We start from the raw sequence: 22,374 nt of genomic DNA on the forward strand, positions 1-22,374 counted from the left end.
ATGTTTTCTACTGCAGCTGAACTACCTCCTCCACCAGAGCCGTTCGACCCACTGGCCGACCCAAAAATGAAGAAAGCAATAGAAATTATTAATATGGCTGAAGTTATTGTCGACAAAGTTGTTACCAAACTGCTTAACGAAGTTGCAGAGAAAGTTCTGAAGGAAGAATAGTAGTTATTGTAGAAACATTTCTAGGATATTAATGTAACATTTGCTGAACTAAGTCTGTAATATTCGATGTGTATAGCTTTGAATCTAATATGTAAACTATTTTGCAATTCACTTCTTTGCGATGCATGAAACTTTTATATACATACCATTTTTGAGCCTTCGGCGAAAAAACACCTTCCCTTCTTTTCATGCTTCGTAAAGAAGAATTTTTATGCCTTGTGAGAATATCCATACTTTGTAAAGAACATCCAAGCTTCAAAAAAACATCAATGCTTTGTAAACAATGGATCCCTTCTTCCACATCAGAACTGACGAAGCTGTAATTCACGGCTTACTTTGTGTCTTAGCACCTTTCCATTTTTGTAAAGCATTCTCCGAAGATCGGCTTCGTTTCCAATTTAAGCCATTGATGTGATATGATGTATGATGTGATGCTATGCGATATGATGCGATGATATGATGCAAAGAATGATGCTAATGCCGAAGATGCATACTCATGCTGAAACACAATCTCTGCGTCCCCTTAGGAACGATCAAAATTTCTTTGCCATTTATTTTTTGGCTTCACAGCTTATTTTTCGGTGTAAGTTCTGCATCCCCTTAGGAACATCTTTTGAACTTCTTCGCCTTCTATTTCGGCGGTATTCACATTGACTTTTCGCGCTTCGCCTTATATTTTGGCGGTATTTGGCTCTGCATTTCCTTTGGAACGACTTTTGAGCAGAAAACATACACTGTGCTCCCTTAGGAACGACTTTTTTGTAGCTTCGGCGAAACTTACGCTGCGCTCCCTTAGGAACGACTTTTTGTAGATTCGGTGGAACTTGCAATGTGATTTTTAGCTCTGCCTTCCCTTAGGAACGTTTTTTGAGCTTCAACATTTATGGAGCTTCATGAGTCTGTGAACATATATTTCATTCTGACAGGAACGAAGCTATTACAGGAATTTAAAACTAAGTTTACATTGATTGTTCCTTATTAAAAATGAAATGATAATAAACGTAAAAATGTTTCAGAGGTAGGATATCTCTTAGTAGATGTGTTTCGATTCTGGCACAGTACTATTGACTGTGCGAGCTTCGGATTCCTCCCTGAATTCCTGTTGATGTTGAGAGTGCTGGCGCCCTTCTGGCTGCTGGCTTCGGGAATATGTCAGTTGTAGAGGTGGCGGAGGCGGGAGTTGTGGCCAGGAAGCTTGTGAATGGCTAGCCGAAGCGACAGAAGCTGCAGGATGATTGTTCACATACTCTGGTATGTAAGGAGAGTGACACGAAGCAGTGTGTAAGACCTGCTTCGGCTGGTTCTACCGAGCTTCGGCTTCTTCTATTTCCTTTTGTTTTTGAATGGTGACATGGCACATTTTTTTAGTATGGCCCTTGTCCTCACCACAAAATAAGCAGTAAATCTTTCTAGGCTGATCCCCAAACCTTCCTCCGAAGACCCTGGCGCCTCTACCCCTAGAAGCTGGCGGCCTGAAGGAGCTTTGTTTTTTCCCCGAAGATTGTGAGGTATATTGCGGCCTCTGAGACTGACTTCCTTTGTCATCACTTTGAGTGGAGTTATGGATTGACCTGACGTGTCTCGGATGGACTCTTACTCCAAAGCCCCTGGTCATTTTGGAGAATCTGTAAGTGTTGGGGGCCTTCGTCTTCCGAAGGTCCTCAAAAACATAATTTAACTATGTTTCCCGAGTGTAATATATGAACAGGGACCTTCGGACATAGGATGAAGCTGGACATAATATGGAAAGCAAGGTCGGGACGAAGGTTGAACCAGCGTCAAAGCTACGCGCAGGGGAGCTTTGGCTCAGCACCAGAAAAAGGAACCGACTTAAGGAGGAAAAGGCTATTTAGTCCTCGATAGATTGTTCTTAAGCCAATAGTAAACATAAAGGGCAAGAATGTAATTGTGCACAGGCTGCGCCCTATGCCTATAAATAGATGAACAGTACCCCGTACTGTTCACGCTGACTTGTATTCATTCTCACGTCACGCTTGTACTTTCACTTTCTGTCAAGTCAAAGGTACAAATGTAATTCCATATTGTCATTACTCATTGATGATTATATAATAAGAAATGTGTATGATGATGTTATATGATTGTTCACATTGTTTCTTATGTTTTACATGCTTCGCTCACCGTTAATATATTTACATATATATATGTCGAGATGATGAAGGTATGTCTTTCATGACCTTCGTCCGAAGATCATTATATCCTTGGGGAAATAATGTTCCGAAGGACGAAGGACATTAATAAATAACCTGTTTTTGTGTTGCCTTGTTCTCAATTTATAGCATTTGAGAGCAAGTCCCCAACATTGGTGCCCACCTCCGGTGAACCCTTTTTCAACCACCTTCGGCAAGCACCGACCTTCGTCATGTCGCCGAAGAAAGCTTCAGCGTCAGGGGCTGCAGCACTACAGCCATTGTACCCAAATCAGGAGACCCTCTCTCTTCGAGAGGCCCAAAGCCAGAAGAGGAAAGCCTCCAGTCCAACACTCCAAGAGGAGGAGTTGGACCAAGAAATCAGAAACATGGAGATACTTCATCAGCAAGTACAAATGAAGAAGGAGAAGATGGCCCGACTAGCTGATCTTCAAAGGCAGGTTGACGAAGCCACTGAAGAAGTATGTCGTCTCGCTCAGGACGAACAAGAACAAAGGCCCCAACACAGGGAGCTTCACCAAGAAGGCTTATTCAACGAGGATGCATGGTATGATGATTTTAATCATGATACCTTTACCTTTGATGATGCTTCTCCCTTGGAAGCAGAACTGCAGGCTATCCCATGGCCTCCATCATACAAGCCACCTCAGCTCCCTATGTATGATGGGCATTCAGATCCAAAGTAGTTTTTGATGAGTTATGAAGCAACTATATCTTCATACGGAGGCAATGCAGCTGTCATGGCCAAGTCCTTCGTCATGGCAGTTAAGAGTGTGGCCCAAACATGGTATTCTTCTCTTCGGCCGAGAACTATTACGTCATGGCAGAAGCTCAAGGATATGCTAGTGACAAGTTTCCAAGGCTTTCAGACGAAGCCAGTCATAGCTCAGGCTCTGTTTCAATGCACACAAGATCATGAGGAGTATTTCCAGGCATACGTCTGAAGGTTCTTGCGTCTGATAGCCCAAGCGCCTACAATGCCCAATGAAATTGTCATTGAGGCCATGATCAAGGGGCTTCGTCCAGGACCTACTGCCTAGTATTTTGCTAGAAAGCCTCCACAGACTCTGGAGAAGCTGCTCCAAAAGATGGATGAATACATCCGGGCTGATAATGACTTTCGCCAAAGAACGGAGGAAGCCTACAGGTTCTCTGAGATGACAAGGGGCTTCGGAGGAAGAATCCATCTGAGGCATGTCAGGTCAATTCACTCCACTCAGAGTGATGACAGAGGAAGTCAACTGCAGAAGCCACAGTATACTTCACAATCTTCGGGGCAGCAGCAAAGCTCTTTCCGGCCGCCAGCTCCAAGAGGCAGAGGCGCCAGGGGCTATGGAGGAAGATTTGGGGATCAGCCCAGGAAGATCTACTGCTTATTTTGTGGTGAGGACAAGGGCCATACCATAAGAATGTGTCGAATCTCATCCAAAAGCAGAAGGAAATCGCAGAAGCCGAAGCTAGGCAAAGTCAGCCGAAGCAGGTCCTGCACACCGCTTCGTGTCATTCACCCTATATACCAGAATATGTGGGTAATCATCCTGCAGCTTCAGTTGCTTCGGCTAGTCAGCCACAGGATTCTTGGCCACAGCTTCCACCACTCCTACAACCTGCTTATTCACGAGGTCAGCAGCCAGAAGGGAGCCAGCAGACCCATCAGCAGCGAGATTTTAGGGAGGAATCTGAAGCCTGCATAGTCAATAGTATCGTGCCGGAATCAAAACACATCTATTAAAAGATATCCTACTGCTGAAGCATTTTTATATTCATTGTCATTTTCTTTTTAATAAGGAACAACCGATGTAAACCTAGTTTTCTTGCCATTTTCAATTTCTTGTAATAGCTTCGTTCTTGTCATAAAGAAATATACCTTCTCCACAGACTCAAGAAGCTCAAAAATTGCTGAAGCTCAAAAGTCATTCCTAAGGGAATGCAGAGCTAAAAATCGCATTGCAAGTCCCATCGAAGCTACAAAAAAGTCATTCCTAAGGAACACAGCGTAAGTTTGCCGAAGCTACAAAAAGTCGTTCCTAAGGGGACGCAGCGTAAGTTTTCTGCTCAAAAGTCGTTCCCAAGGGAATGCAGAGCTTACAGCGAAAAGTCAACGCTGATACCGACGAAATATAAGGCGAAGCGCGAAAAGTCAACGCAAAAAATACTGCCGAAATAGAAGGCAAAGAAGTTCAAAAGACGTTCCTAAGGGGATGCAGAACTTATAGCGAAAAGTCAGCGCTGATACACCGAAAAATAAGCGGTGAAGCCGAAAAATAAGCGGCAAAGAGATTGTGTATTCCACTTTGGGGGTGTGAGTGTGTGTCTTCGGCATAAACATCATTTCGCATAACATAACATCATACATCATATTGCATCAATGGCATAAGAAGGGGATACAATGTTGATCTTCGGAGAATGCTTCGAAAAAGTGAAATCGTGCTAAGGCACAAAATAAGTTTTGAAGAAGTACAGCTTCATCAGCTTTGATGTGGAATAAGAGATCTATTGTTTACGAAGCATTAATGTTTTTAGGAAGCTTGGATGTTTTTACGAAGTATGGATATTCCCACGAGACATAAAAGTTTTTCTTCACGAAGAATGAAAAGAAGGGAAGGTGTTTTTTCGCCGAAGGCTCAAAAATGGTATGTACATAAAGTTTCATGCATCGTAAAGAACTGAATTACAAACAACTTACATATTACATTCAAAATTATAAACATCAAATATTACACACTTAGTTCAGCAAATGTTACATTAATATCCCAGAAATATTTTTACAATGACTGTTATTCTTCCTTCAAAACTTTTTCTGCAACTTCGTTTAGCAGTTGTGTAACAACTTCGTCGACAATAGCTATTAATGATTTCTATTGCTCTCTTTGATTCTGGATCGGCCAGTGAGTCGAATGGTTCTGGTGGAGGAGGTAGTTCAGCTATGGTAGAAAACATCAGTTAGCTCGAAGTCATGAAAATAAACGACAAAGATAAAAGCCATTAAGTAATACCTATCTGTCTCTCGAGTTTCGCTGCTCTTTCAGCTTCTTTTGCTACTTCTCGGGCGTCATGAAGATCTTTTTCACTCTTCTTCATTATTTCATGAGCCATTTCTCGGCCGCCATTTTCCCAGATATCAGTGAAAAATTTTCTGCCTATTAAACTTGCTTCGGCCGAGGGGTCCTTCGTGTCGTCCACGGAGAAGGCAGCTTCGGCCTGGGCCAAGGTTTTAACATGATCACAACCCGCCTTCTCCAAGACGGCTGCAACTCCTCTCGCACCAGAAAATGTGCAAACGTCCCCACGATCACTTAAGATTTCTTCAAAAGCTTCGGCTTCATTACTGATCCACTCGATAACGCCCTCGGGGTCGCCTCGTATGAAGTTGTCTTTGCTTGAATACGCGCCCACGTTGGCGAAGCTAGTCTTTATTTTCCTCACGCACTCCACAGATTTTTCAAAACATCTTTCTTTGGATGCACGAAGCTCTGCTACCGTTTTTTCTAGATAGTTTTTCCAATAGTCGCTGGCATCTCGATTAGCTTCAGCGACAGCACACTTTACTTTGGCTTCGGTCAGCTGTTTTCAAAGGTCTTCAATCTCATTCTTTTGAATTTCAGCTTCAGCCTTGAATTTAGCTTCATCCCCCTTTACTTTGTCCACCAATGTAAGTAGAATTTTGTCTTTTATGTGGCTTCGTTTCTCAGCCTGATAACCTCTGTTCGAAGGTTGTTGAGAGCAATAGTGCAGCTCTTGTCTTCAGCATTCTTTTGCGCTCTTAAGGCGTTGCTAAGTATTAAGCCCTACAAGAAAGAGTAAAAGAATTAACATGAGAATAAAAGACTCCATTATAGAATCCATAAACTTCAAAATTCACAACTTTTTGTACCTTCAGACTGTTGTATGCAAGGCTATCTGCAAGATCGTCCTTCGTCATGGCACAAAGCCCAGCTTCGAGCTTCGGGAAACCCATGCTTCTGGCCATCTCCCGGCAGATGGATAATTCTTTGTTGTCAGGGAGGCAGTACAAGAAATCATCTTCGTCTGTACCATTAAACACTAAGGCCTCCTTCGGATACTTCAGTTCTCGGGCATAGTGTTTGCCTTCAAAATTTTCTTCTTCAGATAATTTCTTCCCGAAGCATGTCGAATGATATAATCAAGATATTCGGAGGGTGCTTCGGGAATAAGGGATTCGGTTTCTTTAGTCGCACTTTTCTCAAAAACTATTAGTATCTGGAGGTACTTCTTCAGACCGCTGCTCGGTTGTGGCAAGCTTCGTCTCAACTGGCACTTCAGGTCCTGCCTCGGTTTCAGCCTCAATTGTTGCAGCTTTACCTTTTATCTGCTCAGTATTAACTTTGTGTTGTGTTTTGTCAGCTTCGGTAACTTTCTTTGTGGAAGAGTGGCGTTTGGAATCCAGTGTTTCCAAAATATCTAATACATTTACCATCCTTTTTCTTCTAGGGGTCATGGCAGAACTTTTTTCTGCCTTCAGCACTGTCACTTCTGTTGAAGGACTTAGAATCCCGGGCATTTTTGCTGCTTCTTCAGTTTTTGACCTTTCGGCCTTATCCTCGTCAACCTTCATTTCAACCAGCTCAGTCGAAGGTATCTTCAGCATTGCAGCCGGCTTTTCAATCTTCTGCGTGGGACGCACAGGTTCCTTCGGTTCAGTAGCTGAAGATGTTTCCCTACCAAATTCAGGTACCACGGCCAGTTCAATATAGCGTGGTCGGTGGGTTAGGACCTTCAGCTTTTTACCCTTCGGAGCAGGCTCGTCTGGTTTGGCCGAAGCGGCAGCCTTTGCAGAAGTTGCACCCTTTCTTTTCTACCCTCGTGGCGGGTAGCGATAGTCAGGGTATACAAATCCAATAGCATCAAAAACCCCATTTAATCTTTTCTTTTTTCGACTCCCGAAGGCTGTGGATAGTGCATTGTCTTCAATCTTGGAATATGCTCCAAGTAATTCATCGCTGGTATTTTCAATACACTTCAGCCAGTCATCATTTGGTTCGTCAAACTTATCCCCAAACCTGAAGGTATACTTCAATCGAACCAAACCACCTTCGCTAGGGTTAGTGATGGTTTCTTTCGGCATTTCCCAGCTGTCTACTAGTGGCCATATCCTGTACGCTATATGTTCTTGAAGTAAATCTCTTGTCCCAATAAAAGAGCAAACTGTGCTGAAGGCCCTTCTGCAGGCTTCGGCTACTTCGTCAATTTCCACCTTCGGCTTCCGGAGGCCGAAGCGGGACCAAATGGGGCGCATGATGATCTCTTTAATGTCTTCTCTTGCCTTTAGATCATTTTTTACATAGAACCACTCTTTCATCCAGTCTCCGGGCCATCTCTTCCAAAACACTGGCACTGGGTAACTTGCACCGGAGCGAGCAACAAAGCTGATTGTTATGATATTGTTCTTTACCCCAGGGCTTCGTCTCATACGAAAGTTCATGCATACTGCAAAAACATCTTGCGCTTAGCTCTAGACCTTGACTTCTCACAGCCCAGACGAAGATCCCCATTCTAATAACTGCTTCGAGGGTGATCTGGTGAAGGTAAATCTGGTACGTCTTTAAAACTTTAACCACAAACCTGCTCAATGAGAACCAAAGTCCGGCTTTGAAGAAGCTTCGGAAAATCACGACCTCGTTTTCTTCGGGAGCAGGAACAACCCTATCTCCGTCAGTCCTCACAATAGACATATCTCGAAAATACCTTCCTCTCATATTATCGAGATGACTCTGTTTGATAGTTGATTTCCCGAAGACTGCGTGACTTGGTCGCCAGGGCCGATCCTCAGAGTCATCGCCTCCACTCTCCATGTCATAGGTGTCACTATCATCAGTATCTTCAGACAGGCCTTCCAGTATTTCCTTAGTAATCTTCTCTGTGTTAGTTTTTGCTATTGACTCAATAAATCCAGCATTCTTCTCCTCAAGGAGCTTCTCCTCTTCGGTTAGCTTCGTCTCAGCAACTGTCTTCTTGTCTTGAGACATCTTCTCTTCGAAAATGACGAAAACCTGTCCTTTAAACCGAAGCTCAAAAGCCTGAGAGCTACCAGGCGCTAGTAAGCAAAAGTTGTAAAATTGAGAAAATAAGGAAAATGGCACAAGCAGTGTATCAAGTGCAGTCGGTGTGAGTTCCTATTTATACGCCCAAGTGCGCTCCAAGTTGGAGGGCCCCGTCTGTCACTGACTGTTGCTATTCTAGCAAAGGGAAGGTGTTTTTTCGGACCTTCAGCTCAGAGCCTTCGTCCATGTCACAATCTGAATTTGTTATTCTAACAAATTAATATTGCGAGGGTGTAGCACCCCGGGTTCCACAAACACCCCGGAATGCTACTGAACTACACTTCTGACATCTATATATAAATTTTCGGCAGCATCCCCTTTGCAAAATTGCATAAATGAGGGGCAACAGTGTATAAACATATATCATGACAAAAACATACTAAGTATTATTAATCGGCTAGCAAAGGAAAGTTAAACATACGACATGAACTGAATTAACCAGTGCGCACGACTAGTAAAAAAACAAACTTCCTTTGACAACAAGTTTCTAATTAAATCATGGCTGCGCTGGGGCAGCGTTATTATGAGAGTGGAAGTGGACGTGCTGCTACTCCCCTCATTCCCAACATGTATCAAGTACCTGCATTGAGTAATGCAAGAGTGAGATGACACATCTCAGCAAGTAAAATAATATCGAACTATTTAACCACATAAGAACATTGTTTTACCATCACTTGATTTCACAACCTTCCTATTACGAAGGTGCAGCACGTATACAACGTACAACACCCTAGCTACCACACTTCGCAGGTAGAAACCACAATAGTAACATAGTAATGTCACACTTCATATATACCTCATGAGTGCAAATGCCTGCAAATGCAAGGATGACTTCTGCCTTCATACCTCTAAGGATATGAAGCCACATCGTACCCCTCCTCGGGCAACGTACGATGCTAAAAATGTACCGGTACGGTCGGACCATAAGATCACGACATAACTTCAAAATGCAAGATGGATGGTGCGATGTGCATGACATGCCTACAACACTTCATATAACATGATTTAAAAAGATACTTCAACTTCATCCAAGATGGGAATCAACCACATATATCATTACCAAATCATGATCATCCACAATATTAGACTATTGAGAATTAATACTTTCGAACGAATAAACTTCATCATAGAATTCAATGATTAACATATTTAAAACTTATGCATACTCAATGACACGGAATAGGATGTAAACCAAACGGTAGCAACCACCACTGTATTTACTTGCCTTCACTGGGAATTTGGAATGGTACTAAGTACGATCCGGAAGTCCACCACCTGTTTTTGACACACACACCTTAGTGCACAAACTCACATAACAAACGCTAATAAACAACGCCGCACCTACGCACAATTCCAACCCGTCGCGAGCGACAACTCTCCCCATCACCACTAAATTGCAGTGGCGCTGCTTTATAATTTCATAACTTTAAAATTATAACAACAGTGATATCAATCAAAAACTCTGGAAGCATCTACATGAAATTCCCCACAAGTTTTGTATACAATTTATAATTAAATCCCAACATCTAATTAACCCAAAATCATCCACAAGGTACATCCTGCAATCTGTTTTTTTGGACAGCACATACCCAGATTCAAACAGCAATATCTGCTAAATTATAACTCCGAATCGAACGCATAAGTACTCATTAGAAAGGTATGACAAAGCTCTACATGATTATCATATTGATTATCCCTAATTTCCCACGAAAAATCCCTAGAAACGGCTAATACTACTGCTGTTCGCCCACCTGCTGAAATCTGTTTTTTTGGACAGCAACATACCCGGATTCAAACAGCGATATCTTCGAAAATGGCGGCCAAAGGCTAGGGAGATGGGGGAGGCGGCTGCATAAGGGGGAAGGGGTTAGGGGGAGGGCGGCCAGGGTTAAGGGGAGGTTAGTGGGCCAGATCGAGATTCGTGGCCCAACTCGCCCACACGATTGCTCCCGACCCCAGCGCAAGAGTCTAACCAAAAAAATTCCACTGTCCTACTGGTGAATGCTTCCTAAAAACTCCAACCCCAACTACACAGATCACGAAAGAAAAGGGAAAAAAATTTAACTTCTTTTCAGAAAATTGGGTATCACAGAGGGGCTACTGTTGGGGCCTTCGTCTTTCGAAGGTCCTCAAAAACATGATTTAACTATGTTTCCCGAGTGCAATATAAGAACAGGGACCTTCGGACTCAGGATGAAGCTGGACATAATATGGAAAGCAAGGTCGGGACGAAGGTAGAACCAGCACCGAAGCTACGAGCAGGGGAGCTTCGACTCAGCACCAGAAAAAGGAACCGACTTAAGGAGGAAAAGGCTATTTAGTCCTCGATAGATTGTTCTTAAGCCAATAGTAAACATAAAGGGCAAGAATGTAATTATGCATAGGCTGCGCCTTATGCCTATAAATAGATGAACAGTACCCCCGTAATGTTCGCGCTGACTTGTATTCATTCTCATGTCATGCTTGTACTTTCACTTTCTGTCAAGTCAAAGGTACAAATGTAATTCCATATTGTCATTACTCATTTATGATTATATAATAAGAAATGTGTATAATGATGTTATATGATTGTTTACATTGTTTCTTATGTTTTACATGCTTCGCTCACCATTAATATATTTACATATATATGTCGAGATGATGAAGGTATGTCTTTCATGACCTTCGTCCGAAGATCATTATATCCTTGGGGAAATAATGTTCCGAATGACGAAGGACATTAATAAATAACCTGTTTTTGTGTTGCCTTGTTCTCAATTTATAGCATTTGAGAGCAAGTCCCCAACAGTAAGCTTGTTCCCTTCTTTGGCGAAAGTCGTTGTCAGCTCGGATGTACTCATCCATCTTCTGAAGCAGCTTCTCCAGGGTTTGCGGGGGCTTCCTTGTGAAGTACTGAGCCGTAGGTCCTGGCTGGATACCTTTAATCATGGCCTCAATGACAATCTCATTGGGCACTGTAGGTGCTTGTGCCCTTAGTCACAAGAACCTTCGGACATACGCCTGGAGATATTCCTCATGATCTTGCGTGCATTGGAACAGGGCCTGAGCTGTGACTGGCTTCGTCTGAAAGCCTTGGAAACTTGTCACTAGCATATCCTTGAGCTTCTACCACGAAGTAATAGTCCCTGGCCGAAGAGAAGAATACCATGTTTGGGCCACATTCCAAACTGCCATGACGAAGGACTTGGCCATGACAGCTGCATTGCCTTCATACGAAGATATAGTTGCTTCATAGCTCATCAAAAACTGCTTCGGATCTGAGTGCCCATCATACATGGGGAGCTGAGGTGGCTTGTATGATGAAGGCCATGGGATATCCTGCAGTTCTGCTGCCAAGGGAGAAACATCATCAAAAGTAAAGGTATCATGATTAAAATCATCATACCATCCATCTTCGTTGAATAGGCCTTCTTGACGAAGCTCCCTGTGTTGGGGCCTTCGATCTTGTTCATCTTGAACAAGATGACGCACTTCTTCAGTGGCTTCGTCAATTTGCCTTTGAAGATCAGCCAATCGCGCCATCTTCTCCTTCTTTATTTGTACTTGCTGATGGATTAATTCCATATCCCTGATCTCTTGGTCCAACTCCTCCTCCTGGAGTGTTGGACTGGTAGCCTTTCTTTTCTGGCTTCGGGCCTCTTGGAGAGAGAGGGTCTCCTGCTTCGGGTCCAGTGGCTGCAGTGCAGCAGCCCCTGGCACTGAAGCTTTATTTGGTGGCATGACGAAGGTCAGTGCTTGCCGAAGGTGGTCGAAAAGGGTTCACCGGAGGTGGGTGCCAATGTTGGGGACTTGTTCTCAAATACTATGAATTAAGAACAAGGCAACACAAGATGTTAAATGTTAAAGACCTTCGTCCTTCGAAGCATTATTTCCCTTAGGATATAATGATCTTCAAACGAAAGTCATGAAGGACATACCTTCATCATCACAGTATATGTTACTAAAAGAAGAAGCATGTGAAATATAAGAAATAACATAGACAATGGTATAACATCAATAATTCATTCTTATTATCTTATCATGGAAAGACATAAACAATATGGAATTACTAAAGTACCTTTGACTTGATAAAAGGCAAAAAGTACAAGTGTGATGCAAAAGCAGATACAAGTCAGCGTGAACAGTATAGGGGTACTGTTCATCTATTTATAGGCATAGGACACAGCCTGCGAGAAATTACATCCAAGCCCTTTACATTTACTATTGACTTATATACAAATCTATGGGGACTGAATAGCCTTTTCACCTTTAAGTCAGTTCCTTTCTCTGTGGTTAAGCCGAAGCTCCCTTGCGCATAGCTTCGGAGCAACCGCAACCTTCGTCACGATCATGCCCTTCTCATTGTGTATGCCTTTTGTCGGCGTTTCGAACCTGGGGGGTCCCTGGACCGACGAGTAAATTGTCGCCGCGTGCCCCAACCCAGATGGGTCGGCGCGAGACGGAGCGCGAAGGGGGGAAGAAGCCGGAGGGAGACAGGCGTGAGAGGTGAAATCCCGCGGCCTTCGTGTTTGTCCCGCGCCCAGGTCCGGTGCGCTTGCAGTAGGGGGTTACAAGCATCCACGAGGGAGGGAGCGAGCGGCCTCACGTGAGTGTCGTCCCGTCCTTCCCCACGCGGCCAACCCTCTGTAAGAGGGCCCTAGATCTCCCTTATATAGGCGTAAGGAATGGATCCAGGTGTACAATGGGGGGTGTAGCAGTGTGCTAACGTGTCTAGCGAAGGAGAGCTAGTGCCCTAAGTACATGCCATCGTGGCAGCCGGAGAGGTTTTGGCACCCGGTTCGTGTGGTGTCGTGGCCGTCAGAGGAGCGCTGGAGCCTGGCGAAGGGACAGCTATCGGGGCTGTCGGGTCCTTGCTGACGTCCTCTTGCTTTTGTAAGGGGGCTGTGAGCCGCCGTCGTCATAAAGCGTGTGGGGCGCCATCATTACTTGTTTGGCGGTGCGAGCCAGATGGGACGCCGGTCTTGTTCCCCGCAGCCTAAGTCAGCTTGGGGTAGGGTAATGATGGCGCCTCCTGTGACGTGGTCGGTCCGAGCCCTAGGTTGGGCGAGGTGGAGGCTCCTTCGAGGTCGAGGTCGAGTCTATCTTCCGAGGCCGAGGTCGGGTCCGAGCCCCTAGGTCGGGCGAGGCGGAGACTGTCGACTGAGTCTGAGCCCTGGGGTCGGGCGAAGTGGAGTTCGTCATCCTTCGGGGCTGAGCCCGAGTCCGAGCCCTGGGGTCGGGCGATGCGGATTTCGTCGTCTTCCGGGGCCGAGCCCGAGTCCGAGCCCTGGGGTCGGGCGATGCGGAGTTCGTCGTCTTCCGGGGCTGAGCCCGAGTCCGAGCCCTGGGGTCGGGCGATGCGGAGTTCGTCGTCTTCCGGGGCTGAGCCCGAGTCCGAGCCCTGGGGTCGGGCGATGCGGAGTTCGACGTCTTTCGGGGCTGAGCCCGAGTCCGAGCCCTGGGGTCGGGCGAAGTGGAGTTCGTCGTCTTCCGGGGCTGAGCCCGAGTCCGAGCCCTAGGGTCGGGCGAAGCGGATTTCGTCGTCTTCCGGGGCTGAGCCCGAGTCCGAGCCCTGGGGTCGGGCGAAGCGGAGTTTCCTATGGCGCCTGAGGCCGGGCTTGGCTGCTGTCAGCCTCACCTTGTCGAGTGGCACGGCAGTCGGAGCGGCGCAGGCAGCGCTGTCCTCTTGTCAGGCCTGTCAATGGAGCGGCGAAGTGATTGCGGTCACTTCGACTCTGTCAACTGGAGGGCGCGCGTCAGGATAAAGGTGTCAGGCCACCTTTGCATTAAATGCCCCTACGATTCGGTCGGTTGGCGTGGCGATTTGGCCAAGGTTGCTTCTTGGTGAAGACTGGGCCTCGGGCGAGCCGAAGGTGTGTCCGTTGCCGTAGGGGGTCCTCGGGCGAGACGTAAACCCTCCGGGGTCGGCTGCCCTTGCCCAAGGCTGGGCTCGGGTGAGGCGCGATCGCGTCCCTTGAATGAACCGATCCTTGACTTAATCGCACCCATCAGGCCTTTGCAGCTTCGTGCTGATGGGGGTTACCAGCTGAGATTTAGGAGCCTTGAGGGTACCCCTAATTATGGTCCCCGACAGTAGCCCCCGAGCATCGAAGGGAGTGTTAATACTCGCTTGGAGGCTTTTGTCGCACTTTTTTGCAAGGGGACCAGCCTTTCTTGGTTGCGTTTTGTTCCGGTGGGTGCGCGCGAGCGCACCCGCCTGGTGTAGCCCCCGAGGCCTCGGAGGAGTGGTTTGACTCCTTCGAGGTCTTAGTGCGTTTCGCAACACTTCGGCTGGTCTGGTTGTTCCCTCATGCGAGCTGGCCGTAGCCTGGGTGCACGGTCGGGTCCCAAGTTCTCGGGCTGGTATGTTGACGCTGTCAACGGTTTGGCCGGAGCCGGGTTTGCGAGAGCAGCCCCTGAGCCTCCGCACAGGGCGAGAGGACGGTCAAGGACAGACTCGACTTTTTTACATATGCCCTTGCGTTGCCTTTCCGCAAGGAGGAGGGGGAAAAGCACCATGTTGCCCTTGGAGGGCGCCGAACATGGTGTCTCCAGTGAGCTGCTGACGGGTAATCCGAGTGGACGCCCGTGCCCCATTTGTTAGGGGTCGGCTAGAGGCCCGGAGGCGCGCTCCAAAAGTACCTGTGGGTGATCTGCCAGACCCGGTCCCCTTTCGACGGGGTCCGAGGGCTCGATGCCTCCCTCTGATGGGATTCCGTTACAAGATCGTTCCCGCTGGTCTCGGAAATGTCCTAGGGTACCTCGGGAGAGTAGCTCGAGCCTTGGTTATGTATCGAACGTACCCAGGGTCATCCCTCGCTCTGTGTCTGAGGCGGCTGTGAACCCTTCGAGGGCCAGCCTTTGAACCCCAGATCAGTAGTGGGCGCGGAGCCCGAGTGGCCTGAGGCGGCCGTTGAACCCTTCAGAGGGGGCCGGCCTTTGAACCTCTGACCAGTAGTGGGCGCGAAGCCCGAGCGCTCTGAGGCGGCTGTTGAACCCCTCCGAGGGGCCAGCCTTCGAACCTCTGATCAGTAGGGGGGCTCGGGGCCCGTTTCCTTCGCGGAGAAGGATCCCTTTTCGGGGTATCCCCCTTTCCCGGTCCCTGTTGGAAGAGAGAGAAAGAGGAAAAAAGGAAAGAATACGAAATCGAGATGACGTGGCGCACCTTTTTGACGCGGTCATTATGGTGAAGGTGAAGCGTCGTTCGCTTCTCCTGCCAAAGGCGCCGCCTGTCCCGCCGCGGAGTTAATGCGACAGGGCGAGTGGTTCGCGGGGCAGCCGTTGCGCGTGCGCGGGCCGTTCGAGGAACGGAACACGGGCGCGTCGTCTTCACGCCGTGGGAGGGGGTTCTCTCGCTGTCCCACGAGGTGATGTGAGCTTGGCTGATGACGTGACCGCTGCTTCTGCCCGCCTGCCACCGCCATTACTGCTGGCCCATTTTTGGCCGCATCGACCGTCGCGCCTTCTCCCGCGGCTGACTGGCCCGTGATCGATGCGCCTGGCTGGCACTGTTGGGTCATACGCAGGGTTGCCTTGAGTCGCGGTACTGGTTCCGCAGTCGAGGAGGCACGGTAGTGGCGCAAGGGGCGGTGCAGTTGCTCGCTCGTAGCAACCGGCGCGCCGGTTGCATGACGTGTGGGCCTAGGCCTCCATGCTGGGTGCGTTGGAAGTCGGAGGGGTGCGCCCACTTGACGCGGTTGCATGCCGCCTGCATGGCTGTCCACCCTTTCACCCGCTGGTCTGAGCGATAGTGGAGGAACGCTCGTAACCGCTAGGCAGTTGCATGCACCGCGCGCGGTGGTTTGGCTTCTTCTGCTCTGGGCCAGCTTGCATGACGCGTGGGACCCAGCCCCCGCGCCGTGGGGGGAGGACCTTGGAGCGTGTTGGAGAAGACTCAGCCCGCGACGGCTGGGGACACAAGTAGGGAGAGTCGCCTTTAAAAGGAGGGAGACCCCCTTGAAAGGCGACCATGTCTTCGCGCTCCCTTATGCATCGTGTCTTTCCACCTTCCGAGCCCCCGGATGGGGAACACCCGCAATCCTTCCGCCTTGTCGTTGGAGGAACGCAACTTCGTGGAAGTTGGTACCTTTCAGCCATCGTTCGGCTTCAAGGATTTTCATCAGGCAGCCCAGCTGCATCCCCTCGCCGGTGGTCACCCAAGACGGTGACCACCAGCCCCTCGGTGGGGAGAAGCAAGCCGGGCTGCGGCCTCTGCCCCTCCCTTAGCTTCAAGGATTTTCATCATCAGTGCAGGGGAGGGGAGTGCGCCGAGTTGGGGTTGGTCCCTGCGCGGGCAGCGGCCCGCTCCTTCCCTCAGTGATCGGGGGGAAGGGCGTTCGCCGTTCGAGGCGCTGGCAGCTGCCACGTGCCCGGCTCTCCGACCCGAGTGGCTTCGGAGCCGCTTCCGGCGCCGCCTTCCGCCACGGCAGCCGGAAGAGGTTTCTCCGCCGACGAGATAGCCGGTGCCGCCCACGGACTGACCTCCAACTCTACGGCCTTCTGCCCGTCCTTGCCTCTCGAGTGAGGGCATGGGCGAGGGCCTTATGGCAGCAGCATCCGCCCTGAGGTCATCGCTGCTGCTATTCGGCCCCCCAGAGCAGAAGTCGTCGTCATCGCTGCTGCTGGAGCGGGCGACAGCGAGCCGTCCGTCAGCCTTCTGTTGCTCCGCAGGCCCCCCAATCGTGTGGGATTATTCGTACCTGCGGAGGTGGAACCGGGGTTCCGTTTGTAATGGCACCTTGAGTGCCGGTGTCTTGTTCATTGTGGCTGTCGGGGCCTGAACATGTATGTATTTTTGGCACGGAACCGTGTTTTTTTCTCATTTCGAGCACTAAGACTCGCCTGTTAGTTATCTGAACCGCTTCACCTAGCGTGAGTCGCCTCGTGCAAAGGTGACGAGTGAGGTATCCGTATCCCGGAGGCGTAGGGGTCCCTCGGCTCGGTCGGCCTTGCCGTCCGAGGCTTCTCTTGCTTGGTTAAAGGAAACCCTCGACCGCTCTTCGATGAGCCGAAGCCGGAGGTAGCGGTGTCAGCACGGACAGAGGCTGAGTTGGCTCGAAAAGAAGACTTGGTCGGCTAGAGCCTGGTCGGGTCGTCCACTGGCGGGACCGACGGAGTTGAGTTGCCGAGGCCACGGGCCGGGCTGATGTCTTCGAGGGACAGCTGGCCGAGGCCTCGGGGTGGCCGGCCGAGCCGTCTGCTCGAGCCGGGTTCCTGGAGAAGACCCTGGCGGCAATGGCCCGGGCGTGGTGCTGATGTCGTCCTTCAGAGTGGAGATCCTCCGACCACGTCGCCGTCCGAGGCTACGTCGGACCTCGCCGAAGGCGTAGTTGACGTCGAGGGTGCTGCTGCTCCCTTCAACTGTCAAGATACGAGCCTGCAGGATCGGATTATCTTGTAGTGTGTATGTTTTTTGCGGCCGCCGAGGCCCAAACACACCATCGTTGTGTTGTAAAGCTGCGCTTATTTTCCCCTTGTTTCGAGTATCTGGACTTTTTTGTCGGTAACAGAATTGTTTATGCGAGCGAGAGTTACTTTTCACGGAAGGTGACGAGTGAGGTATCCGTATCCCGGAGGCGTAGGAATCCCTCGGTTCGGTCGGCCTTGCCGCTTACGCGCACTCTTACTCGTCCATAGGGTTCTGTCACCGACGCAGTCGAGAAGGCCCGAAAAATCGTTTCGGCAGAGGAGCTTTCAAGCGTGAAGACTTGTTCGGTCCACGGAATCACCTATCCGAGCGCGAGTTACTTATCGCAGAAGGTGATGAGTGAGGTATCTGTATCCCGGAGGCGTAGGAGTCCCTCGGCTCGGTCAGCCTTGGCTGCTTACGTGTACTCCGTCGTTTTCGGGATCCACTTTCGAAGTAGTCGAAAAACGCGAAAGACATTCTGGCAGAAAAGATCTTTTTCCGAGGAAAATTTTGACGCAGAGGGGGTTCCCCCCTTTTAGCCCCCGAGGGAGGGTCGGGCTTTGCCGAGGCAAGGCTGACCCTTCCTTGATGACTAAAATTTGCGTGTGAACGAGGCGTACGAATAACTTGAAAACATCTTAAGGGTAGAAGCGACGTAGCTATTGGATGTTCCAAGCGTTGCTGTAGACCTTGCCTTGACTGTTGGCCAGCTTGTATGTTCCGGGCTTCAGAACCTTGGCGACGACGAACGGCCCTTCCCAGGGAGGCGTGAGCTTGTGCCGCCCTCGGGCGTCTTGTCGCAGCCGAAGCACCAGGTCGCCCACCTGGAGGTCTCGGGACCGAACCCCTCGGGCGTGGTAGCGTCACAGGGACTGTTGGTACCGCGCCGAGTGTAGTAAGGCCATGTCCCGAGCCTCTTCCAGCTGGTCCAGTGGGTCTTCTCGATTAGCTTGATTGCTTTGGTCGGCGTAGGCCTTCGTCCTCGGGGAACCGTATTCTAAGTCTGTGGGCAAGACGACCTCGGCCCCATAGACTAGAAAGAACGGTGTGAAGCCCGTGGCCCGGCTCGGCGTCGTCCTCAGACTCCAGACCACCGAGGGGAGTTCCTTCATCCACCGCTTGCCAAACTTGTTGAGGTCGTTGTAGATCTGAGGCTTGAGTCCTTGCAGAATCATGCCGTTGGCACGTTCTACTTGCCCATTCGTCATGGGGTGAGCCACGGCGGCCCAGTCTACCCGGATGTGGTGATCCTCGCAGAAGTCCAGGAACTTTCTGCCGGTGAACTGGGTGCCGTTGTCGGAGATGATGGAGTTCGGGACCCCAAAGCGATGGATGATGTTGGTGAAGAATGCCACCGCCTGTTCGGACCTGATGTTGTTTAGGGGTCGGACCTCGATCCACTTGGAGAATTAGTCGATGGTGACCAACAGGTGCGTGTAGCCCCCGGGTGCCTTCTGCAAGGGGCCAACTAGGTCCAGACCCCACACAGCAAACGACCAGGTGATGGGTATGGTCTGCAGGGCCTGAGCAGCCAGGTGGGTCTGCCTTACGTAGAACTGACACCCTTCGCAGGTGCGGACAATTCTAGTGGCGTCGGCCACCACCGTCGGCCAGTAGAAACCTTGTCGGAAGGCGTTTCCAACAAGGGCTCGAGGAGCTGCCTGATGGCCGCAAGCCCCCGAGTGTATCTTTTGTAGGAGCTCCTGGTCTTCGGCGATGGAAATGCATCGCTGGAGGATGCCCGAGGGGCTGCGGTGGTAGAGCTCCTTCCCGTCTCCCAGCAAGACGAACGACTTGGCGCGCCGCGCCAACCGCCGAGCTTCGGCTCGGTCGAGGGGTAGCTCTCCTCGGTGGAGATATTGCAGGTATGGGGTCTGCCAGTTTCGATTAGGCGTGACCCCGCTCCGCTCCTCCTCGATGCGCAGTGCCTCACCCTCGAAGGCCGAGGGTGCCTCGGGCTCGGGCGTGCCGTCGGTCTTGACGGAGGGTTGATGCAGGTCTCGGGAGAAGACGTCCGGGGGAACCGTTGTTTGCCCCGAGGCTATTTTTAGCCAGCTCGTCCGCAGTCTTGTTGTAGCGTCGGGCGATGTGGTTGAGCTCGAGCCCATAGAACTTGTCTTCCAGGCGCCGAACCTCATCGCAGTATGCTTCCATCTTCGGGTCGTGGCAGTGGGAGTTCTTCATGACTTGGTCGATGACGAGCTGCGAGTCACCGCGAGCGTGAGGCGTCGGACCCCTAGCTCGATGGCGATGCGCAACCCGTTGACCAGAGCCTCGTACTCAGCCACATTGTTGGACGCCGGGAAGTGGAGGCGTAGCACGTAGCGTAGGTGTTTCCCGAGGGGCAAGATGAAGAGCAGGCCTGCGCCTGCTCTTGTCTTCATCAGCGACCCATCGAAGAACATGGTCCAGAGTTCCGATTGGATCGAAGTTGTTGGGAGCTGGGTGTCGACCCATTCAGCCACGAAGTCCGCCAAGACCTGGGACTTGATGGCCTTCCGAGGGGCGAACGAGATTGTCTCGCCCATGATTTCCACCGCCCACTTTGCAATTCTGCCCGAGGCTTCTCGGCACTGGATGATCTCCCCCAGGGGGAAGGATGACACCACAGTTACCGGATGAGACTCGAAGTAGTGTCGCAACTTCCGCTGTGTCAGGATCACCGCGTACATCAGCTTCTGAATTTGTGGGTAGCGGATCTTGGTCTCGGACAGTACCTCGCTGATGAAGTAGACTGGCCTCTGGACGGGCAATGCATGCCCCTCTTCTCGTCTCTCAACCACAATCGCGGCACTAACCACCTGAGTGGTCGCGGCGACGTAGATCAAGAGGGCTTCTCCGGCAGCGGGGGGCACCAAGATGGGCGCGTTCGTGAGGAGCGCCTTCAGGTCCCCGAGGGCTTCCTCGGCCTCAGGGGTCCAAGTGAAGCACTCGGCCTTCCTTAAGAGGCGGTACAGAGGCAGGCCTCTTTCGCCGAGGCGCGAGATGAAACGGCTCAGAACCGCGAGGCATCCCGCGACTCTCTGTACGCCTTTCAAGTCCTTGATGGGCCCCATGCTGGTGATGGCCGCGATCTTCTCTGGGTTGGCCTCGATGCCCCGCTCGGAGACGATGAACCCCAGGAGCATGCCTCGGGGAACCCCGAAGACGCACTTCTCGGGATTGAGCTTCACGCCTTTCGCCTTGAGACATCGGAATGTCACTTCAAGGTTGGAAAGGAGGTCGGAGGCTGAAGCGTCCCGATCCTTTGGGACTCAAATGTGATATAATTACTAGTCCCAGGAGGCTAGTAACCACATTCATTACTTCAAATAGTTACAGAGTCTGAATAATGTTATTACAATACCGGGGATACAAGCTCGAAAGTGAGCCGAAAAACATAAAGCGCAGTGGAAGATAAAATAGCCCAGGCCACAGGCAGAACTGGGTGAAGACACAGCCCCATCAATCAAGCATAGCAGAAAAGAAGTCTTCAGCTGCTGAAAAACATAAATAAATCTGGGTGAATAAACTAGGTATTCCGCAAGCCCACCCGGCTCCCGTAAAGAGAAAGTGACCTATATTGTACATGCTTTATGTGGTGGAGTTGGAGTCACTCATACTTTTTCATAGAAAGGCGGTACTCAATGCTTAGGGTTTTCCCCAGACAATAGAAGTAACACTTGCTTGACCACCACTGAGCTTCCCGCTCTCGTGGTACCATTTTCTTTCTAGAACATACACACGCATTTCCCTGTTCCCAGTTGTAGTAGAAACACTAATTGTCATACCATACCAGACTCGTCCATACCAGTGGACAAGGACTATTCGAATAGGTTTAGACTCTGCGCAGAGGGGTACACTTTACCCACTAGTCCGGCTCTGCGATCTCATGGCCAATGAGACCCGAATCCAAAACTCTTTCCTTCCTTGTACGTCCGAACCTTAACGGTTATACCGGGAAGGAGTCAGGCCACCACCATGTCCAAACCGGACAAAACATTCCCCCTCCTTATCCTCCCGGTGCTACCCCAGCCTTCATAACCCTGGGGTGGGACCGTACGAGTTCAGATTGAGTGGCTGCCCACACAGCCTCGAGTGGTTGTACTTTTTGAGAGTACAGGTAATGAAAGATGACAAACCGGTCCTTATATGAGAGGACGATCCTTCTGCTCACGCCTAAACCAGCTGAGCCAACACCTTAGGCCCTCCCTTAAACCAGGGAGTCCCTGATCATCCTACTTCACCAGGTGATGAGGGTGAGTACCCTTCATCGCACTCTTTTGGAAAACATTTCACTTATACCCCTTTTTACTTGTCCCATACCTTTTAATCGAAGTAATAGTTAATGCGGGCTCTTTCATGCTTACCATGCAATTCGATTCCCATCCCATAATCCAGGCTTAGGCAGTGGTAGAGAGAAATAGGTAAATAATGCATCAAGGGAAAGATGGACTTGCCTTCGTCGAAGCTTTCCTGGCACAAAAGGTTAATCTCGGAGGGGTCGGGTTCCTGCCCTTCTTCCGGAGCTAAGAGTTCCGGAGGATCGGATCCCTCTTCCGCTAATTAAACAAGACAATAACCATACATCAAACATAGTGACCTT

Source organism: Zea mays, chromosome 7, assembly GCF_902167145.1.
Source record: "Zea mays cultivar B73 chromosome 7, Zm-B73-REFERENCE-NAM-5.0, whole genome shotgun sequence".
Lineage (NCBI taxonomy): Eukaryota > Viridiplantae > Streptophyta > Magnoliopsida > Poales > Poaceae > Zea > Zea mays.